The 23,917-nt window shown below is 42.2% G+C and overlaps 1 protein-coding gene across 4 annotated transcripts in view; it reads right to left on the reverse strand.

Moving 5' to 3' along the window:
* DLC1 (DLC1 Rho GTPase activating protein) overlaps positions 1-23,917 on the reverse strand; it is a 428,029-nt gene that overhangs the window by 145,485 nt on the left and 258,627 nt on the right. The gene's annotated exons all lie outside the window — the stretch shown is intronic.

The raw sequence follows: 23,917 nt of genomic DNA on the forward strand, positions 1-23,917 counted from the left end.
AAGAATATATATCCCTCATAGAGTATTTAGAAAGTACAGATAAGCAAAGAGTTCAAACTCTCTTTCACTTTACTGGTCTGTGATTTTTCATAATCTTGCGTGCTTCAAGTCAGAGATTGCTACAACTGATAGAAACAGCAGCAGTGACGTTGTCCAATCCTGTCATTTAACAGATGAGCAGACGAAGACAAGGCTTGGCCAAGGTCACTCAGCATCCTGTATTGAGCTACCCTGAGTAGTTTCAACATGTCCTGTCCTCTAATTGTCTGCGAAAAGCATTCGTTCGTTGATCTTCACCTTGAAAGTTTTCTAAAAAGGGTGTGAACTTTGAATCGTCATTTTTTATGTATAGATTCGCTTGGTTGTATTTCCTTTACAAAAGAACTCTTGGTGGATTTTTTTTTAGGCTGTTGTTTCTAGTTGTTGATGTCTTCAGAAGACACAAGTAACTTGAGAATCCATGCAAACCAGGCACATCAAACTTGGCTTCTGTGTTTATCTTTAATTCTACCACTGTCATGATGGCCCTCCCTGGGTTCTTAGTTCTTTGGTCAAAGTGGCAGCTGTTGTAAATAAGAAGGTGGCTACTGGTGTCTGCAGCTGACATGGGGTAGGGTCAGTGGCAAAACAATCTCACGAGAGGGAAGGGCCAGGCTGGCAGAATGGGGGAATACAGACAGTCTTTGGCTAAAGAATGCTGCAGCTGGGGCAGGAGGCAATACGGAGGGATAACTTTGAGTTCCCTTCCACACTCAAGCCAAACGCACAGAGTAAATACATGGCCATTCTTGGTTCTTTGCCATTCCAACCTGATGATTCGGCTGGAGTCGAAGAGTGAGAGGAAAGCCATGGCTGAAAGGATGCTTCCCCACAACCCATGTTCATTTCAAGTGACATTATTGTCACCCTGGCAGTTGAAAGAGATTGATAGTTAGCGTTTCTGGAATTTTAAATTCCAATACAAGTTAGTACATGCCCAAAAGATCACGTTGTATCTGATGGAGTTCTTATAAACAGGTACTTTAGCTACTTACATCATTACCTTGTTTTCTTTGGTGAGGGTTTAACTTTTTTTTTTTAATACAAGGAAATAAACATCTATTTATGATTTGATTTTGTTTCTTTGCTGCCCCTGAAGGAGTAACAATATTTCTGGAAGAAATAATGGCTTACTGAAGGAAATGAAGTATTAAAACATATAACATTTATTCGTATATTTGACTACTGCTGAATGGATGTTATATAACTTCATTGTTTATATTTTCGTTGTTGCTTTTGTGTGCTGTTGAGTCAATTTTGACTCATAGAGACCCTACAGGACATAACAGAACTACTCTACCGGGTTTCTTGGCTGTAATCTTTGCAGGAAGGAGCCCTGGTGGCAAAGTGCTTAAAGAGCTTGGCTGCTAACTGAAAGGTTGGCAGTTTGAATCTACCGGCCGTTCTACAGGAGAAAGATGTAGCAGTCTGCTTCCGTAAAGATTGCAGCCTTGGAAACCCTATGGGACAGTTCTACTCTGTTCTATAAGGTTGCCATGAGTTGGAATTGAGTTGACGGCACACAACAATCTTTACAGGAGCAGGTGGCTAGGTTTGTTCTCCCACAGAGCAGCTGGTGGGTTCACACCACTGTCCTTTCAGTTATCAACCAAGTGCTTATGCATTGTGCCACCAGAGCTCCTTATTTATATTGACTCCGTGTTTATATTTGTTCAGTCTTTGACCATTGGTCAGCCTCATTTCATAACAGATTCTTCTATTTTTATCTGAAAGAAATTTCAATAGACTTTCAGTATAAGTATGTTTTCTCTTTTTCTCACAGTTAAAATTTCTTCTCACAGAATATTTTAAAGGCTGAATTTTATTCTTAATATTTAATTCCTACGGTGGTCTATATTCATTCCATAGAGGGGAATCCGTATGGCATAAGAATGTGCTCCGTGGGATTCCAAACAAAGCTTCTAAATCTCACAACCAATATGCACTTCACCCTCTGCCACATTCCTTCAGTTTCAGCAAAATATTTAAACACACGAATGAGAGTGGAACAAACTTGGCTTGTCATCTGGATGTTTTGTCAACACGTTGTTTGAATGCTTGGACACGCCTGAATTGTTCATTTTCATCCAGCTGTTTGGTATTAAATAAATACAACCTTCGTCTGCCATAAATTCTTAGAGCAAGAGAGTCTTGAACCAAGGACCTGGTTGCAGGGAGATGGATTCTGTTGGCTTCTGTGAGGCTTTCTCAGAGGCTAACATGATAACAGCAGATCCCTCAAAAGTCTCAGCCACTCACAAGCTATAACAAATAAATGTCTTCTTTTCTTTCTCCTTTTTTAAAATAATGGGGTATGTACAAGTCAGTGTGAAGCCTTGGATAATGCTGTAGTTGTTTTTTCTACAATTTATTTGTAGTGAAAAAAAAACTGATAGCATCATGCAATTAACTCTAAACCAGATATTAGTCCTGCTTTCATTAGAAGAGAAATGCAGGTTCCAATGAAACAATGAGCACGTAGCTGGTTAACGCAGGACTGGTCTATTTTAAGCCTATTTCCTGTTTACAGAAGCATCCCAGTTCACTAATCCTGACTAAAAATCCTGACTAGTGTCCTGAAATTCACTTTAATCAGTGCTTGCGTCTTGGTTGTGTAGTTAACTTGACAACACGCGTAGCCCACCAACAAAAGTTCTGTATATATAGAAATTTGAAAAAGATTAATAAGGGAGTGAACTGCTTCTTAGTAATACCATCTTAGATCAAAGAGGTTCTACCCAGGAGAACATTTATTAAGTAGCAGAGTACCTTGGCTAGGTCCCTTTTTTGAACATCTGCCTTGGGTTCCATGTATTGTATAAAGATGGAGCATGTAAGCAATGTTTGCCCAAATGAACACTGGAGAATTTCAGGGATTACTTTTTATGGATACTGAATCAGATACAGCACACGAATGCTGTAAAGCTGAATTTTTGTGGGAATTGTTTTGGTACGAGATCCTGGCAAAGAAAGGAGAGATGTGACTTAAAAAACCAAAACGAAAACAACTGATCTATAAATAACACTCTTTTAAAACAAGCTAAACCAGAAAATATTTGGAGACCCTGCGTAAAGTGTGAACTCTGGGGCCTGCAGCCCTGACTAATCTTCTGTCTAGTCTCGTTCTTATTCTGCTTCTTTCAGAAAAAGGAAGAGAAGGAGAGGGACATTTCCTGAGCCTCCGCTGTGGCCTAGTCGCTGCAATCAGCACTTCGCGTAAGCGCTCTCGTTGAAGCCTCATCATCAGTCTGTAAATCAGAAGCTACTCTGCCTGTTTTTGACGTGAACAACAAAACTGAGATTCAGAAAAATTAAGTATCCTGCCTGTTGTGTTAGCTGCCGTCACGTCGGCCCCAACTCACGCTTACCCCATGCACAATGGAATGAAATCCTGGCCAGTCCTGTGCCATCCTCATAATCGGTGGCAGCTCGGAGCCTTGTGATCCATAGTGTCTCCACTGGTTGATTTTTGGAAGCAGATCACCAGGCCTTTCTTCCTAGTCTTAGTATGGAAGCTCCACTGAAACCAGTTCAGCATCACAGCAGCATACAAGCTTCTGCTGACAGATGCGTGGTAGCTGTGTGTGTGGTGCACTGGCCAGGAATCAAACTTGGGTCTCCCACACGGAAGGCAAGAATTTTACCACTGAACCACTATAGCTCCTGGTACCTTGCCTAAGCCAAAACCAAACCCATTGCTGTAGAGTCGATTCAACTCACAGTGGTGCCTTGCCTCGACCACACCTCTTCAACAGCCAAGATAGAATTTGAATCCAACTCTTAGTGACCCCAAAGCCTGTGCTCGTTGCCCTACGGTGTAGCTGCCTTTATAAATTTGAAGTTTCTGAAAGGTGTTTGAATCCATCAGAGACAGGCTGACGTATAAGGCTCTGGGCAGAGGCCGTGGGCTCACCAGGCAGCCAGGCAAAGCTATCATGGATGGGCCATCACCACTGGCAAAGTCTGCAGGCGGGCTGCTCCGCCACGGCCTCAGTGGCAGAGTCAGGAGCATCACCTTCATGCTCCAGCCCCTGGGATGCTGTCCGGAAGCTCTGTGAGCTCTTTGTACTATGTAGGTAGGACACAATGCAATCATTGTACATGCCTCACTCAAAGCACCGACCACCACAGCACATTAACTTAAGAAGGTCAAGTTTAGCAAATTTACTGCAATAAAAAGAGCCCGCATAAAAGCAAAGTCATTCGTGTATGTTTAACATCTGCTGCCTCATATCAGCCAGATGTTTCCCCAAAGGAAAGCCAAATTGTTTAGAGCGTGTAAACAGTTGTATAGCAGTGTGTAATGCATTTTCTTCGTAACAGCCGATTTATTTCCGATAGCTGTATCTTGGTTATTTTTATAGTAACGGATTCTTTTCCAGTTATTTAATAATGAAAGCGTATTTGTGTTTGCTTGCATTTTTTTCTAGTATATTCAATTAGTAGTGGAAGGCTTGGAGAGAGACAATTAATAGAGTGGGTATACTTTATTTTTTCCTCCAGTATTACAGATGAAGATGAAGTACCCAATGTCTTTTGAACTATGGAGTGCTGTTGAACGGGCCAAGGGCCAAGATAAGCTTTATTGACACTTGCTACTCACAAAGTGAGACAATGGCAGCTAAGAGCTGGTGCGTTTCATTCGTTTGGAATATACAGGGAAAAATGTGGAGAGAAAGTGTGGCCTTTTCCTCAAGGCCAAAAGGCTATTTGCATATTCAAAACCCCTAACTCCGTTTCCTTTTTTCTACCCTCTCAGAATGACAAGTTGCTTCAATGTGTGATATCCGGAGCTGCACACAATTCTGGGGCGAATTTGGGTCAATTGTCTTGACCAATGGAGACAGATGAGACATTGAAGGAAAAGTCTTCCCAAACTAAAAGGTAACAAGAGTTAATCTATAGGATAACTAGGGATTCTTTTAGGTGGAAGACGACTAAATCTTCTCAGAGAAAATCAATCTTTTGGAGGATATTTCCTAAGACATGGAGCCAGGCATCTCATCAGCACTTGCCAGGGTGTGATGTGAAGTTAATTTGGACAAATTACCACATACACAAGAAACCTTTAATTCCTAACAGCTTTCAAAACATCCATTAAAGCAAAAGGGAGGAGAAAGGACCATAGGTAGCTGAGATGGGTTTTTAGAAGGATTGTTTGAAGACTAGAACCTTTGGTACAGATTATACAAAATACTAATATAGGAAGCGGGAAGAAGCCGTAGAGGGCAACGTGGAATTAGGGAAAAAGAAAAACCCTATAGTTAAGATACTACCCATTTTCTGAAGTTAGGACGGGGCTGAGTTTTAAAATTCCTAATCATTTATTTATGATAAATCTAAAATATGTTCTATGGAAGGCAAAACATTTAAAGCATAAGAAATCAGGAACCTAAGTAAGGATTAGAAGAATGGGGAAGGTAGAATCTACCGCAGTTTGGGGCCATGTCGTCTGCTGTAAGATCAAGAAAGTTTCCATCTTTCTTTGGATTAGACTTTTTAAGGCTCTTTTACTTTGCCAACAGTTGTTACAGATTCTTGATTTTCTGTAAACCTCAGGGGTTGGATTTATTAGTTCAATTCTCTGTAACGATCTTAGTCTCAGCCGTCGTCTGACGTCAGTGGATGGCGTTACAGCAGCTTAACTAACGGGAGATGAGATTACAGGATTCTACTTGTTTCTCTTTGTGAACTGACATAGAAAATAGACGTGACGCTTAAGATCCCTAACCCGCTCGTTAGTCTGCCAACGATGTTATACAGAAAAGCACCTACAATCGGGTCTACGGTGAACAAACGAAAATGGCAACATATTTCAGTGTATTAAATCATGGATTTTTAGATTTTAAAAATATATATTAAAGCCCTACAATATTCTTGTTACAACTCTGAGATGGGTAAATATTTCTGTATTTGCTTTGGAGATGGATCCAAAAAAAATACATTTGGGCTATTTAAGATAAATGATGTACACGGCAATAATTATAACTTTTTATTATAAGTTTATCGAACTGTAGTCCTGGTGCCATAGTGGTTTAGTGCTCAGCTGTGAACCAAAAGGTCAGAGGTTCAAATCTATCAGCTACTTCGAAGGAGAAAGATGGGACAGTTTGCTTCCATGAAGATTAACAGCCTTGGAAATCCTATGAGGCAGCTCTATTCTGTCCTATAGGGTTGCTATGAGTCAGAATCAACTCAATGGCAACAGATATTTTTTTTGGGGGGGGTGTTTATTGAAGTAAATATAATGAGATCAATATTATGAGGTCATGTCTACCTAAAAGGATTTGCTACTTGCCCGTGTATACATTTAGATGCTGGAGAAAGAAAGGCATAGCTAGACGTCTAGCTTTTAGGGGTCAGGGGGAAAGAGTGGGTGTGGTCATTCTGAAAATAATTTGGCCTTTCTAAGATAAGAAATGAGGTGCAAATCATTGACTGTGTATTTATATGAATGCACAAATATATGTTATCTTTTTAGAAGAAATCTAAAATATAAATAGATACATAAACCCAAACCCCCTGCCATCGAGTCGATTCCAACACATAGCAACCCTATAAGACAGGGTAGAACTGCCCCACAGAGTTTCCAAGGAGTGCCTGGCAGATCTGAACTGCCAACCTTTTGGTTAGCAGCTGTAGCACTTAACCACTACACCACCAGGGTTTCCAGATAGATACATACTCTGTGTAATACAAAATTAACTCTATTAGCTAACTAAACTGCTTTTTTGACCATCTTTTCTCTCTATTCGTTAGACTCGAACCTCTGGCAACCAGCATGGAGCCTTTGTGTGAATGTACAGGTGTGTGGCTCAGTGAAATGTCAGCACCTTTTAGCCAATTAGGAAAACAGGCCCTTCCTCAGGGTGGATCCGCTCCCCGCCAGGGCCTGGCGATCTGAGAGCAGGCTGGCGTTTGGCCGGGAGCCCTTGAGCAGGGCAGATCCTGCCCAGCCATGGTCTTGGGTTACACATTTAGCATGTGGAACCAGCCTGATTTCCTGGAAGCTCGTAAACACCATTCCTCTCAAGTGCTGTACATGCTCCTCAGGGTGTGGTTGCAGGAGGAGATGTGCTGACCTTGAACAAGCAGATGAACTCGCACTTGTGAGCCTACTGTGTGCACTGCGTTCTAGCGGCTGATGAAGGGAATGTAGTTGTGTGAAGACAGGCCCCAGCCTTCAGAGTGCACTGTCTAGCTGGAAAGTCCAAACCAAACCAGGTGGTACGGGGTGAGTTCAAAGTCAGGCTCTGACTATGACTATACAACCATTTGGTTTTCCTGTTTTATGTAAAACGGAGATTGGGCAAGAGGATTTTGAATATCTACCTACCAAAAGGGGCCCCATAAAACTAAACCTGTTGCCATCAAGTCAGTTCTGACTCATGGCAACCCTGTGTGTGCAGCGTAGAGCTGCTCTATAGGGTTCTCAAGGCTGCAACCTTTCGAAGACAGATTACCAGGTCTTTCTTCCAAGGTGCCTCGGAGTGGATTAGAACCACCAACCATTCAGTTAGTAGGTGAGTACTTAACTGTCTGCACCACCTCAAGTGGTCATTGTGGTTGCTGTTCTGTGTAAACGTCTTCCTAAAGACTTAATTGAAAATCCAGCAGTATTTAAATTTTCAGAGAAGAGTGGGGTTAATGTCCCAGTGTGGGAGGGCTGCTTAGGCAAAGGCACACCGAGAGGACTGGCTACAGACATGTGGGGAAGAGTGAAAAGGCGAGGATAACTGAGGCAAAGGGCCCTGGCAGGCCCAAATGGCTAATGCGCTCAGCTGCTAACCAAAAGAGGTTCCAGTCCACCCCGAGGCACCTCAGAAGAAAGGTCTGGTGATCTACGTCCAAAAAATTAGCCACTGAAAACAGCTCTGAGGGACAGTGCGACTCTGACACAGGTGGAGCTGCCATGAGTTGGAACTGACTAGATGGTAGCTGGTTGATTCACAGGAATGGAGTGTTGAGGCTGGTAGGAAAAGGCAGGTGGGGTCAGCAGCCTAGGGCCTGAGCTTTGTCATCCCATCCTCTCCTCCTGATAAGCCTATAACGGCCAAATGATCGGTCAGGGATGTAGTTCGTCTCTGTGGCGACAGAGCAGTCTTTTTCGGTGTGAAATGTTTAGGCACAGAATCCAGGACCCTGGCCTGCATTATACCAGGCTCTAAGCAACCAGCTAAGCAACGAACCGGCTCAGACATACATGCGCACAGGCCTCCGAGGGAAACGGTCCCGAAACACCATCTCAGGCCTGTGGCATGTTCTCCTACTTCAGCAGAGAATCCAAGGAGGTTCAGGGAACGTTTAGTATTAGAATGGGAAGGTTCCCAGAAGAAGCGTTGTTAGAATATTGGCTCCTGTAGAAACGTAGCCCAGAGAGTAATGCACTCCCCAAACAACAAAACAATTTACAAAGTGGCTTGAAGTCAGTGGGGAGAGAAAGCAGAGTTTGGGAGGTAAGCCAAGCAGCTTGCATTTCTGCAATGCTTGTTCGGGTGCCAGCGATAAACACAAGTGTGTCCCTTCATCCTCCTGCCTTGGAGAGGCATCTGAGTGGCTGCCGCGCTCTTTAAACATAAATGATCTTAATCTTCAAATTCACAGTGGACACATGGGAACAAGATTAGGGAGACTTTTTCACTTAGCCCTTTATGGAAACTTCCAAGGGAACAAACTTCAGTCTACTGTGGAATTTTCACCTCAACTGAAACTTCTCTCGGCGTCCCAGGCATATCTCCGTGTAGTTTACCAGATTGGACTTGCTCTTTTCCCATAGTAAAAACTTGTTGCTGTTGAGTCGATTCGGACGGCTAGTGACCCTATAGGACAGAGCAGAACTGCCCCATAGGGTTTCCAAGGAAGGCTGGTAGATTCGAAACGCTGACCTTTTCGTTAGCAGCTGTAGCTCACCGTAGCTCTCACCCACTGCACCAGCCTAAACCACAGAGGCTTTAGAAAAAGCAAGAGGCTTTCAAAGATGAAGAAAGGGCCAGGCAGTGCAAAGGCACACATAAATGACATCACCTTGTCTTCCTTGAGGCGTTTTAACTTTGGCGAAGAAAACAGAGGTAACAGTCACTTGGCAGTATTTCTAGAAACTTTGGTTAGCAAAGTTATTAATGGCCAATTTCTACTCAAATTTGAATAACATCTCCACTCTGAGTGGGGACAAACCCTAAGTGTATAAAATCAGAGACTTCCATGGAGACACGTATCACCAGCATAGAGTCTAGGTGGTTTGTTTCCACTATCAGCAGGTGTGTGGGGTTCAGGCTGCAAACTATTAAACTATGATTAATGTTTGGGTGGCATTAGGCTGTCTTTTCTAATCAAACTTAGGAGGCTGAGAAGGGAGGCAGAACAACAACATCAACAAAACCAACCCATTGCTGTCCGGTCGATTCCAATTGATAGTGACCCTATAGAACAGAGTAGAACTGCCCCATAGGGTTTCCAAGCAGCGGCTGGCAGATTTGAACTGCTGATCTTTTGGTTAGCAGCTGTAGCTCTTAACCACTTTGCCGACAGGGCTCCAAAGGTGGGAGTAGGGGGAGATGAGTGGGCAAGGAAGGCCAAAGAAGGCGCTGGGAGAAAGGGCAAAGAAATCTGTGAGGCGAGAGGGAGACAGCTGGAGAGAAAAGAAGAAAACCCAGCTGAGGTTTTCTACATCCAAGTTATTTTTGCAAGGACTCAGTGTCTATTGAGAACGATTTCACTTCAACAGGGGGCTTTGAGAGGTCCAATTGCAGACTTATAATATCCCCACGTGAGCACTCTGAACTTCTCTTCATCTGAAATAAAAGTAAATGCTTAGAAATCACCCAAAGGTGAGAAGTGCCTTCAACTGAGAGTCAAGAAAAGGCCGTTTAAGAAGGTATTGTTATGCAAATATCCACTGTAAACACCTTTAGTAAGAACCTGTGAGAGATGGTATTGCACATGTAAACAAGTATTCCTGTGCTAGAGCCTTCAAGCTGATTCATTGTTGCTGTTGTTAGTTGTGATCCAGTCAACTCTGACCCATGGTGGCCTTATTATGTACAGCTGAAACGAATGTTGCCTGGTCCTGAGTCTCCTTACAATCGGCACTTTTGAGTCCGTCTTTGCACCACTGTGCCAATCCACCTCACCTGGGGCCTCCCTCACTCTCTGTGGCCCTCTGCTTTGCCTGATGTGATGTCCTCTTTCGGCGATTGGTCCCTCCGGATGACATGTCCCAGGCAAGCGAGTCAGACAATGTTCTGCTGTGATCCATGAGGTTTTCATTGGCTAATTTTTGGAACAAGATCGCCAGGCCTTTCTTCCTAGTCTGTCTTAGTCTTAATGCTCTGCTGAGACCTGTCCACCATCCATCTGTCAGTTTGTCTTATTGTGATGGCTTGTGTGTTGCTATGATGCTAGAAGCTATATCACGGGTATTAAACTTGATTTAGGCTATCTTTTTCTTTTTCCTCTGGTATCTGGCTTTCCAGCTCATTATAACTCGTTGCCATCAAGTCGATTCCGACTCATAGAGACCCCACAGGACAAAACAGAACTGCCCCATAGGGTTTCCAAGGAGCAGCTGGTGGATTTGAACTGCTGATGTTTTGCTTAGCAGCTGTAGTTATTAACCACTGTGCCACCAGGGCTCCAAGCTCATTATGCCTTTATTTATTTAATTCTGAATCCGGTTACATTCTAGACCACAAAAGGAACATATCCCAAGGCAAGGGTCTCTACGAATGTAGCAATGAAGTCATAAAAAAAGCTTTTTCTCCCTCCTTCCCTCCTCTAAATCCTCTAAAAGGCAAAGTAACACTGTGAAGAACAGCTTTCCGTTTCAATTGGCAGTGCCCCCAGCTGGTGAGTTATTCTTCCGTGGAGACCCTGCTGTGCTGTTAGGAAGCAAGAGGCATTAGCAGACCACTCACCATCTTTCAGGGGCCAATTAGTCAGCTTGGAATATCCAGGCCTTGAGTTCCTTCTGTTTTCTCTTTTAGCAACCTGCCTTTTGGTCATTTACCACGCTTCATTAGGAGGGGTAAAACTCAGATCTGTCCATTTGGCTCACAGTTAGGAGCACTGATGGGGGCTTTGTTGGCGGAGGCAATTGAAGCCATGGAAGACAGTTGCAGGGATTATCCATGGATTACCAAACCAAAACCAAACCCAGTGCCGTCGAGTTGATTCCGACTCATAAGATTAGGGTTACCTAAGGCAGTGGTTTCCAATTCTTTTAAGTGGGAGGATTCCTTTTACAACTTAAAAAAAAAAAAGACTTCTGCACTCCTACATGACAGGAATTGTACTGTTAGTATCTGTGGAGCAAAGAAATGTGTTTACGTGAAAGGCTTGTTCATCTTGCCTTCTTAGTCCTCCACCCTGTTCCCCCGCTAATTCCTTTGGTAAAATGGAGCATCAATATTCTGAATTCATTGTGGTTCAGACCCAAGTAAAGTAATGACATTTTTCAGAAGGAGCCTGGTATCTATCATCTGTTGTAAACTCTTTTACTGACACACAAATGCACATTGTTGGGATGTTTTGGAAAAATGAATACTAAACATCCAGGAAAAAGAAAAGGAAGAAAATTTCTCTCCACCAAAAACCTCTTTTACGGTGTTGGCAAAGTATATTGAATACACCATGGACTGCCAGAAGAACAAACAAATCTGTCTTGGAAGAAGTACAGCCAGAATGCTCCTTAGAAGCAAGAATGGAGAGACTCCATCTTACATACTTTGGACATGCTATCAGGAGGGACCAGTCCCTGGAGAAGGACATCATGCTTGCTAAAGTAGACGGTCACTGTAAAAGGGGAAGACCCTTAATGAGATGGATTGACACAGTGGTTGCAACAATGGGCTCAAGCATAACAAGGATTGTAAGGATGGTGCAGGACTCGGCAGTGTTTTGTTTTGTTTTGTTGTACATACGGTTGCTATGAGTCAGAAACAACTTGATGGTACCTAACAACAATGACCTGGATTATATAGGTATTTCAATTTGTGAAGGCTTAAATTTGGAAATAGCTTAATATTTTCTTGCAGAGTGATGAATCAATGTGTGTGTTAATCGGAAGGAATTGGACTCAACAGTCACAGGACTGAGAGTATGAATTGTATGACCCTAAACACACTCTCAGCAATGTTTTTACCTATTTAGTGAAAAAGGCCCAGAGTTAGAATTTCAGAGTACAAGTACAGGGCATGCGAACACCAGAAACAATTACAAAGACTACACAGTAATGATAGAACTTTTTTTTTTTTTTTGGTGAGCTGTAATTCATATTTCAATGTTATTTCTCTTTGTTAACATCTTTAAAAATTGTTTTTGGTATTTGGGTGCCACCATCTCTCAAAGAATAACTCTGTCTTATTCATCATCGAGAAACTGAGGTCACTGCCAAAAAAGAGCAGGAGTGGCAATACTAATCTCAGATAAAATAGACTTTAAAACAAAATCCACCAAAAAAGACAAAAAAGGGCACTATATAATGATTAAAGGCATGATCCATCATGAAGACATAACCATAATAAACATCTATGCACCCAATGACAGGGCTCCAAAATACATAAAACAAACTGTAATAGCACTGAAAAGAGAAACCGACAGTTCCACAATAATAGTAGAAGACTTCAACACACCACTGTTGGTAAAGGACAGAACATCTTGAAAGAAACTCAACAAAGATACAGAAGAGCTAAATGGCACAATCACCCAGCTTGACCTCACAGACATATATAGAGCATTCCACCCAACAGCTGCAAAGTGCATATTCTTTTCCAATGCACATGGAACCTTCTCCAGAATTGACCACATCTTAGGCCACAGAGAAACCCTCAACAAAATCCAAAACATTGAGATAATACTAAAATTCTCTGATCACAATGCCATCAAGGTAGAAATTAACAACAGGAAGAGCAAGGGAAAAAATCGATTACATGGAAACTGAGTAACACCCTGATTAAAAAACACTGGGTAATAGAAGAAATCAGAGATGGAATCAAAAAATTCTTAGAATCAAATGAGAATGAAAACACAACATGCCAAAACTTTGGGACTGAGCAAAGGCAGTGCTCAGAGGTCAATTTATAGCAATAGATGCACACATCAAGAAAGAAGAAAGGGACAAAAACAAAGCATTAACTACACAACTCGAACAAACAGAAAGACAACAGGAAAAAAAAAAAAAAAGCTCACAGCCACCAGAAGAAAGGACACAATAAAGATCAGAGGAGAAATAAATGAAACAGAGCATAGAAAAACAATAGAATCAACAAAACCAAAAGTTGATTTTTTGAAAGCGAGCAATGAAATCAACAAACTACTGGCCAAACTGACAAAAGAAAAACAGGAGAGGACTCAAATAACCCAAATAAGAAATGAAATGGGGGACATTACAACAGTCCCAACTGAAATAAAAAGGATCATAACAGCATATTATGAACAACTATACTCCAACAAATTTGAAAACCTAGAGGAAACAGACAAATTTCTAGAAACACACTACCTACCCAAACTAACACAAAATTATGTTGAAAACCTGAACAGACCCGTAACAAGAGAACAGATTGAAAAGGTAATAAAAAAAACTCCCAACAAAAAAAAAGCCCTGGCCTAGATGGCTTCACTGGAGAATTCTACCAACCATTCAGAGAAGAGCTTACATAGGTACTACTCAAACTATTTCAGAACATAGAAAAGGAAGTGATACTTCCGAATTCATTCTATGAAGCCAGCATAGTCCTGATACCAAAACCAGGAAAAGACACCACAAAAGAAAAAAAAATTACAGACCAATATCTCTCATGAATATAGATGCAAAAATTCTCAAAATTTTAGCCAACAGGATTCAGCATCATATCAAAAAAATAATATACCATTACCAAGTAGGATTCATAGCAGGTATGCAAGGATGGCTCAGCATTAGAAAATCAATCAACATAATCCGCCACATAAATAAAAGGAAAGAAAAGAATCACATGATCTTCTTGACTGATGCAGAAAAGGCATTTGACAAAGTCCAACACCCATTCCTGATAAAAACTCTCAATAAAATAGGTGTAGAAGGGAAATTTCTCAACATAATAAAGGGCATCTATGCAAAACCAATGGCCAACATCATTCTTAATGGAGACAGGCTGAAAACATTCCCCGTGAAAACAGGAACATGACAAGGGTGCCCTTTAACACCATTCCTATTTAACATTGTGCTGGAAGTCCTAGCTAGAGCAATAAGGCAAGAAAAAGAACTAAAGAGCATCTGAATTGGTAATGAAGAAGCTAAACTGTCCCTATTTGCAGATGAAATGATACTATACATATAAAACCCGAAAGACTCCATGAGAAAACTGCTGGAACTAATAGAAAGATTCAGCAAAGTAGCAAGATACATGATAAATATACAAAAATCAGGTGGATTCCTAAACACCAATAAAGAGAATAATGAAAAGGAAGGAAATCGGGAGAACAATACCATTTATAAAAAAAATAACATACTTAGGAATAAATCTAACCAGGGATGTAAAAGACCTATACAAAGAAAATTACAAAACACTACTGTCAGAAACCAAAAGAGATATATATAAATGAAAAAACATAGCATGCTCATGGATAGGTATACTCAACATTGTGAAAATGACAATTCTACCCAAAGTGATTTACAAATACAACGCAATCCAGATCCAAGTACCAACAACATTCTTTAAAGAGATGGAAAAACTTACCGTTAACTACATGGGAAGGGAAGAAGCCCTGGATAAGTAAAGCACTATTGAAGAAAAAGAAGAAAGAAAGAGGACTCGCACTACCTGACCTCAGAACCTATTATACAGCTACAGTAGTCAAAGCAGCCTGGTACTGGTACAATGACAGATACATTGACCAAGGGACCAGAATTGAGAACACAGATGTAAATCCATCCACCTATGGTCACCTGATCTCCGACAGGGGCCCCAAGTCCATCAAATGGGGGAAAAGACAGTCTTTTTAATAAATAATGCTGGCAAAACTGGAGTCCATCTGCAAAAAAATGAAACAGGACCCATAGCTCACACCATATACAAAAACTAATTAAAAAATGGATCAAAGACCTAAATATAAAGCCAAAAACTAAAAAGTTCATAGAAGAAAAAACAGGATCAACACTAATGGCCATAATACACAGCATTAACAGGATACAAACCATAACCAACAACACACAAACTCCAGAAGATAAGCTAGACAACTGGGATCTTCTAAAAACTAACCACTTATGCTCATTGAAAGACTTCACCAAAAGAGTAAAAAGAGAACCTACAGACTGGGAAAAAAATTTTTGGCTATTACAAATCAAACAAAGATCTAATAATTTCTAAAATCTACAAGAAAATCCAACATCTCTACAACAAAAAAGACAAATAATCCAATTAAAAATAGGCAAAGGAAATGAACAGACACTTCACCACAGAAGACATTCAAGAGGCCAACAAACGCATGAGGAAATGCTTGCGATCACTAGCCATTAGAGAAATGCAAATTAAAATCACGATGAGACACCATCTCTCCCTCACGTGACTGGTATGAATCAATAAACAGGACAGAATTGCTGGGCTAAGGGCTGTGGGGGCCATGGTCTCGGGGAACATCTAGCTCAACTGGCATAACATTTTATAAAGAAAATATTCTACATTCTACTTTGGTGAATAGCATCTCCGGTCTCAAAAACCTGTGAGTGGCCATCAAAGATACTCCACTGGCCTCATCCCTTCGGCAGCAAGAATGAAGAAAACTAAAGATACAAGGGAAAGACGAGTCCAAAGGACTAATGGACCCACATCTACCCTGGCCTCTACCAGATTGAGTCCAGTACAACAAAATCGTGCCCGGCTACCACCACTGACTGTTCTGACAGGGGTCACAGTACAGGGTCCTGGACAGAGCTGGAGAAAAATGTAGAACACAATTCTAACTCACAAAAAAAGGCCAGACTTACTGGCCTGTCAGAGACTGGAGAAACCCCGAAAGTATGGCCCCTGGACACCCTTTTCGCTCTGTAATGAAGTCACTCCTGAGGTTCACCCTTCAGCCAAAGTTTAGACACGCCCATTAAACAAAATGAGACTAAAGTGGCACACCAGCCCAATGGCAAGAACTAGAAGGCAGAAGGGGACAGGAAAGCTGGTAATAGGGAGCCCGAGGTCGAGAAAGGAGAGTGTCGACAAGTCATGGGGTTGTTAACCAATGTCATAAAACAATATATGTTCCAGCTGTTTCATGAGAAACTAGTTTGCTCCATAAACCTTCACCTAAAGTACAGTAAGTAAAAAATTAAAAAGAAAAAAAGAAATTAAGGCCAGTAAATGTGAACTTCTTCAGGTTACTAGCTACATCTGTACCCTTGGGCACAATACAGCTGCTCTAGTCTTTCCAAATGTTCTTGGACTATATCCTCCTTTTTCCTATTTGCTGATGACTCTCAAATTGATATCTCTGGCCCTACTTTCTCCTCAAGTTTAGACTCTTATCTACACCTACCTGCTGACATGTGCACCTGGATGTCCTACAGCCACTTCACACTCAGCATTTCCGCCCTAACCTGTTTCTCTTCTGATATTCTTCCTCTCAGAGGACGCATCAGTCCTCCAAGTATCCAAGATAAGAACCTGATGGTAAGATTAGACTTGTCCCTTTTGTGCACTCTGCACATCCACTGAATTCCCACGTACTAATTATTTTACTTTCTAAGCACACTTCTCAAATCCATTGCCTTCTGTTTAGCTCAGCCTATACTTCCTTCTAGTGGTGCAGTGGTTAAGCACTCAGCTGCTAATCAAAGGTCAGGGGTTCAAATCCACCATCCACTTCATGGGAGAAAAATGGGGCAGTCTGCTTCCATAAAGACTACAGCCTTGGAAACCCCATGGGGCAGTTCTACTGTGTCCTGTAGGGTCGCTACGAGTTGGAATCAACTCGATGGCAATGGTTTTTTCTACTTCCTGCTGGCCCTCATAATCTTTCCCCTGGGCTCTGGCGATGACTCTACCTAAAATAAAGTCCATGGCTCGTGGTATGGCATTCAAGATCCTTCGTGACCTTTCTCTCTACTTTCATATGCCACTCTCCACCTTCCATCTTACATTTTGGTAATACCAAACTGCGTGCACCAAGCTAATGATCTTATTCCTTCTAGTGAATTCTCTTTCTCACTGTTCTTCATCTGATTGATCCTAATCAACATTCCCTGAACCTTATGAGCAGGTTAAGTGACCTCCTTCTGTGGTCATATTATTCCTCCTGCATACCCGTTTCTCATCGCCTGGGTAAATATTATATTGCAATTATCTGCTGGAACCCTGGCTAAGAGCTCAGGCTGCTAACCAAAAGGCTGGAAGTTCAAATCTATCAGCTGCTCCTTGGAAGCCCTATGGGGCATACCACTAAGCTTGTGGGTGGTGTATTAGTTTCCCAGGAGTCCCTGGGTGGCGCAAACGGTTAAGCGCTTGACTACTGGCTGAAAGGCTGGAGGTCTGAACCCACCCAGAGGCACCTCGGGAGACGGGCCTGGTGATCCGCTTCACAAAGATCACGGTTTTGAAAACCCTATGGAGCAGTTCTTCTCTGAAACACATGGGGTTGCCATGAATCGGAATCGACTCAATGGCAACTAACCACCACAAAAACATTTGTTTTCTAGGGCTGTTCGAACAGATTTTCATAAATTGGATGACTCAAAACAACACAGATTTATTCTTTCACAGTTCTGGAGGCCAGAAGTCTAAAATTAAAGTGTCTGCAGGGCCTTGCTCCCTGACGGCTCCTGGGGAGAGTACTTGCTTGTCTCTTCCAGCTTGTGGTGGCTCCGGGCCACCTTGATGTCATAACTCCAATCTCTGCCTCCATCTTCACCTGGCCTTCTCCTCTATGTCTCTGTGTGTCTTCTTTTCTGTCTCTTATGGCACTGGGTGTGGGCTGGGCATGGTTACAGAGATCGACTGCTAACTGAAAGTTTGGCAGTTCAAAACCACCAGTGGCTCCGTGGAAGAAAGATGCAGCAGTCTGCTTCCACAGAGGTTTACAGCCTTGGAAACCCTATGGGGTGGCTATGGGTCAGAATCAACTTGACAGCAGTGGGTATGAGAACACTTGCCACTGGATTTAAGGCCCACTGTAATCCAGGGTGACTTCATCTAGAAATCCTTACCTTAGTTACATCTTCAAAGACCGTTATTCCAAATAAGATCATATTCTGAGGTTCTGAGTGGACATGTCTTTTGGTGGCTGCTATTCAATCCACTGGGAGTGGTTACGCGGCAACAGTAGTGTGAACACACACCGAAGAAGCAAACCCTGCGTTAACCAACCTCCCACTGACCGTCCTCCCTGCCCGATCTCAGTTCCTCATTCTTTCACTCTACTTCCTTGGAACACCTCCCAGAAAAACTACTTGTACTCAAAGTTTTGTCTCAGGGACTTTTTTTTTTTTTTTTAGAGAAACTCAATGCTAAGTGAGTTCTTGCCATCATTTCAGGAATATTAGTGGCTAAGGATGATGATAGAGAACACCACCCCCATCACGAGAAGTTATTCAGGTGGATGTAAAACACTTTCAAATGCTTGAAATAACACTTTGGAAAGGCTGAGGAAAGGGCTAAAACTTGGAACAGGGGTAGTGGTCCTGAGAAAGTATCGTGATTACAGAAGGTGACTGAGTGGGCTTAGGGAGCCCAGTAATTCTCTTGCCTGAGACAGAGGAGATTTTTAGAGGCTGTTTCCAATGATGTCTAATAAAAAAAAAGCGAGGTTAAAGGCACATTGTCATTTATGGAATATTTTTTCATTTGGGGGAAAGAAAAGTAACTTTGATTTCAAAATCTTGAAAGCATGCCTTTTAAATATCTTAGATGTTGTATTAAAAAAAAAAAAAAACCTGTTGCCATCAAGCCAATTCCAACTTACAGCGACCCTACAGGACAGAGTAGAACTGCTTCATAGAGTTTCCAAGGAGTGCCTGGTGGATATGAACTGTCGACCTTTTGGTTAGCAGCTATAACTCTTGGCCACTGTGCCACCAGGGTTTCTGACGTCATATTAGCAGATAACAAGTTAGAAGTGAGCGCTTTATGTAAGAGAAATTAGAAATTAAGATGACAATGGCAACACCGTTAGTATAGAGTGGATTTACCAAAGCTTCAATGTATACAGTGTTTTTTCCTCTTATTGGGTAGATCTAGTCATATGGCAGCATTCTGGATTGTGTGTGTGTGTGTGTGTGTGTATGTTTACCCATGTGCACACATTTCACATCTGAAATAGAAGAAATTGGTGCTCAGTAAGCATTTGGAAATGAAGACCACCCAGAAATATTGTTGACCACAGAATGCATAGACAGCTGTCCATTTCCATCAAGTCTCTAGCCAGATTCATAATAAAGATATGTACAGACGTATAGTAAGTCCAATGAGTTTTTTTTTCTCTTTTTTACACGACCACATTCCATCTCCCAGCACCCACCCGCATACCATTGCTTCACCATTTCTTTATCATATTTATCTGATTTCGTATTTAAATAGCTGGAGGTAGGCTAGGGGTAAAGCTGGGTCCTGAGGTCTAGCACAGTGCCCAAGACATATTTATAATCTTTGTTGAATGAATAAATCAGTGTCACATGACCAAGGCATGCCATCCTTAGATCATAAATACTGTTCATTCCTGTTTTGTTCTCAGTGCAACGCCCCACCTAGAAGTGACCCTTGATTGCAAAACCGCGATGAACAAAACCCAGACTGAGTGTCTCTTCCAAACACAGGCAGAAACAGACTCCTCTGTTAACAAGCATACCATCCAGATATCCTGTGTCCTTAACCACATGGCGAGGCACTTCACCTATTGCTCAGAAAGAAATAAGTTGCTTTTTTACAAATACTTAATACGCAACGACTGAAAATACAGAGACAAGAGAGAAAAATATTGCTGAAATGATGGCGAGAGCTCATTATTTGGTTGGTTGCCAAGAAAAAGTCGGTTCCAGTTGTTCCATTAACAGTGAAAACATCAGGTCCTGCCAGACATTACTGTCTGCTTGTGCAATCTGGCACAGTTGTTACTAGGTCAGAATTAAAATGGCAAAGCTAGTACAGCCAGTACCTTGCCAAGCGAGATCAACCATAGAAGGTATGACACCTCTCAGAGAACAGCGCCCCATATACAATGACAGCAACAGTTCACATGTACTTAGCACTTAAACTTGCCAGACAGCTTTCTAAATGCTTTGTTTGTAGCCACACTTTTCACTCTCACAACCGTCTTATGTGGTGGGTGTACTGACATCGTTCCCATTTTACAGATGAGGATACTAAGGCACAGACAGGTTAAATAGCCTGTCCATAGTTAGCCACATTGTAAATGGCCCAAGGAGTTCAAACCCCAGCAGTCTGCCTCCAAGATCCGTGTTCTTAATTGCCTGCCACATAATTAATTGCTGCTTCTCGTAACCACAGAGCTGTACATAAGCTCAATATAGAGCAAATGCCTGACTTGGAAGATATGTTGGAAATATCAAACAAGAGCAAAGAATAGGCCCACTTTATCTTCAAGGCTCACGATGATGCTAGGATAATTTTCTAACCAAACAATGTGATATTTTATTAATACTGTAGCCCCGTAGCACTATCTAAACAAATCAAATCTGTTACCATCGAGCTTCTGACTAAGAGCAACCCTATAGGACAGAGAAGAACTGCATAGGGTTCCAAGGAGCGGCTGGCTGGTGGGTTCAAACTGCCGACCTTTTGGTTAGCAGCCAAGCTCGTAACTACCGCGCCACTAGGGCTCCTAACACTATCTACTATCTACAGCTGCTCAAAGCTAAAAGCATCAGGACTTTCTGGTCTGCTTTCATTTTAGTGGGATGTAGTTTATAGTGACGCTAAGTAAATATGACGTAAGTGCTCAGCTGTAGTTCCGCAGTCCCTTCAGATCGTGATTCTCCCCTCTATAATTCTTAGTCCTTAAGCCAAACGTGGTACTGTTATGTTATGTACACTGTGTAATGTTTGGTATTAACATTCGGTATTGCGAACGCCAGGAGGTCAGGGACCTGCTTCCTCCTGGTCATTGCTGTGTGTCTCGCACAGGGCAGTGCCCATAGGTAATTGTGCCACCTCTTACATGGTGTTGCCCAGCACTTCCTCATTCCTGCTCCTTGCTTTCCCTATCCTCCCAGCCCTTTTCCCTGTGCCTCACTTAACTGTTAACATGCTCTCCTGTATCGCCACTGTTTTTAGCAGTTTCTTCACTTCCTGTCCTAAGAGAGACCTGGATCTCCCTAGGACACCTCTTCTCTTGCTTCCATATCCCACTGAGGAAGAGAAATTCTCTGCCTGTGGGCTGCTGTTTCTCAATCCTTATTCTCCCATCTATTTTGAAGCGGGAGCCATCAACTCTGTGTCAACTTGGTCTCTTGTTGCTCCTCCTTATCCATTGAAGATTCTGGCCCATAGTGTATGCCCTTCCCCTCCATTCCAACTCTGACAGCTTCACCAAAAAAAAAAAAAAAAAATTTTTTTTTTTTTTTTACCAGGGGGTGCAAAATCCCCATAGACAACCCAGACGCACTGTAACCTTGCAATTCCAAGTCCACCACTGGACCACAACTGCACCTTTTCATCATCTATACCACTTCATTCAGAAGTCTTCAACTCTAACGCGTCGTTCTGATCTCAATCCCCTCTCCCGTCTCTCTCCCACCACCTCCTGGGCTTTACTCATTACTCTCTGACACACGCCCTCAGTTCTCTGGTATCCTGACTTCTCAGTGCCCTCAACAGGAAAACCCTCCACACTGAATTAAAGCTGCAGTCCCTTCTCTTTTCTCCTCCCTGTGATGGCCAGTTCCTGCTGGAGAAAATCTCACAGCTTTGCAAATAGAAGCCATCACCAGCTCACGCTCCCTAACTTCTGTGCATCTCTTTTACTCATTCTCTGACTTCTCCCCCTCCCTTCTCTTAAGCTTTCCCCATCCATCCCAAGCTCTGGCTCGTTTTTTAGCAGACTCTGTTGTCTCTATGGAAACCCTGGTGGTGTAGTGGTTAAGTGCTATGGCTGCTAACCAAGAGGTCGGCAGTTCAAATCTGCCAGGCGCTCCTTGGAAACTCTATGGGGCAGTTCTACTCTGTCCTATAGGGTTGCTATGAGTCGGAATAGACTTGAAGGCACTGGGTTTGGTTTTGTTTTGGTTGTCTCTATGGCACTAAGACAATTGAGACTATCAGTTATGAACTATCTCAGCTTCCCAGCCACTCCTTACCAAGTAGTCTACTGCCACGACCATCCCTGCCTCAGTTCTGTGAGTCTCCGAGGGGAGGTGGTGCCTTCCTCTTAGCCACCAATCCCCTTCATTTGTGCTTTTCACCCAGTCTTTGGAATTATTGCTTCAGCAATTTTCTCCTCCCTTTCTCAAATTTTCACCGTTTTCTTCTTTTTTTTTTTTTTTTTTGCATCATCTCAGCTTAAAAAAATGCTTAAGTCTCACCCAGTGTGATTAAAAAAACAAATAACCCAAACCAAAGTAACAAAAACAATGAACAAAAATCCAAAGCATATTAAACTGAAGCCAATTCTCTCCCATCCCAAACTTCCCCGATTTACCCTTCTTTTTCCTTCTCAGGCCAATGTCTCTAAGTGACCAGCCAGCACTGCTGTCACCACTTCCTCCACACACTCGGCTACTTCTGGTTTTGCCACTTGCAGTCCACTCTCCCTGAAAATCTTTGCCTGCCTCCAGACTGGGCTAGAGGCCTTGCTCGTGGGTTGCTTTGGGACTTTGTGTGGACTTGTACCACTGTGGTCTCCGTACTCAACTGGAGGACTAGACCATGAGACCCTCCAGAGCTCGGCATGGCTCACATTCCTCGTGGCATCCCCATTGCCTGGCACAATATATGGCACAGGAGAGAAGATCAATAAATGTTTGTAGAATGAAGGTTTCACATAAAGTTCTATTAAATGGCTCTCCCCTGTTCAAACTGTATCTTTATTGCTTTGATATAAGTTAAGTATTTTTGACTTAAAGCATTGCAACTCCCAGCCGGAACAATATTGTTCCCATCTGTGTCACCAAGCTTCTGCTAAGATCTTGGCTGGTTCCTCCTAGTTCGGAGTTCTCCTTGTTGAAGTCAGTTCACCGACACATCATCTCTTCGCCCACATGCTCTCCTCCCATGACCTCTAGACTTTTGGACGCCATATACTAGTTACAAACTAGTATGGGTAGAGGACTGGATCACTGACTTTTATCTTCCCGAGTAAATGCATTAATCCATATCACCGAAAACCAACACCTATCATCACCATAATTTCATAAAAACGAGAGCATTTTAACAACAACAAAAAAGAATAAAGCACAGCCATTTACATTGAATAAATATAATATCGTAAAACTTTCAGTATGTTGCTCTTATTTTTTCTAATTTTGCTGCCACAAAAAAAAACCCAGTGCCGTTGAGTCGATTCCGACTCAATTTTGCTGCAGATCGTTGAAAATTTCACCCTGGATTGGCACCAATCTGTAGGGCAGGATTTGATAAACAGTTCTAGTCACTGCAGACACAAATATACAGCCACAAGGAGACAAACAAAAACTATTTTATGTATTCACAGGATTAGTTCTTATTCCTATAATGTAATAATTAAATAGTATATTATCCATTTTTTTTGCTCTTGCAGGAATCTTCTCTCTCTTTTAAGTGGCAAAATCTTGTGTGGCAAAGTCCTTCAATATGAGGACTTCTGGAAAACTTTATCCATCTATCTGTCCACTCAAAAATATTCACTGAACACCTACCAATGTGTATAGAATGTAACTACATCCTGCCAGTTGTGGTGTCACGGAAGGAAAGGTGAGCTTGAAATCATG

The sequence above is a fragment of the Loxodonta africana genome, chromosome 19, assembly GCF_030014295.1.
Source record: "Loxodonta africana isolate mLoxAfr1 chromosome 19, mLoxAfr1.hap2, whole genome shotgun sequence".
In the NCBI taxonomy this organism is placed as follows: domain Eukaryota; kingdom Metazoa; phylum Chordata; class Mammalia; order Proboscidea; family Elephantidae; genus Loxodonta; species Loxodonta africana.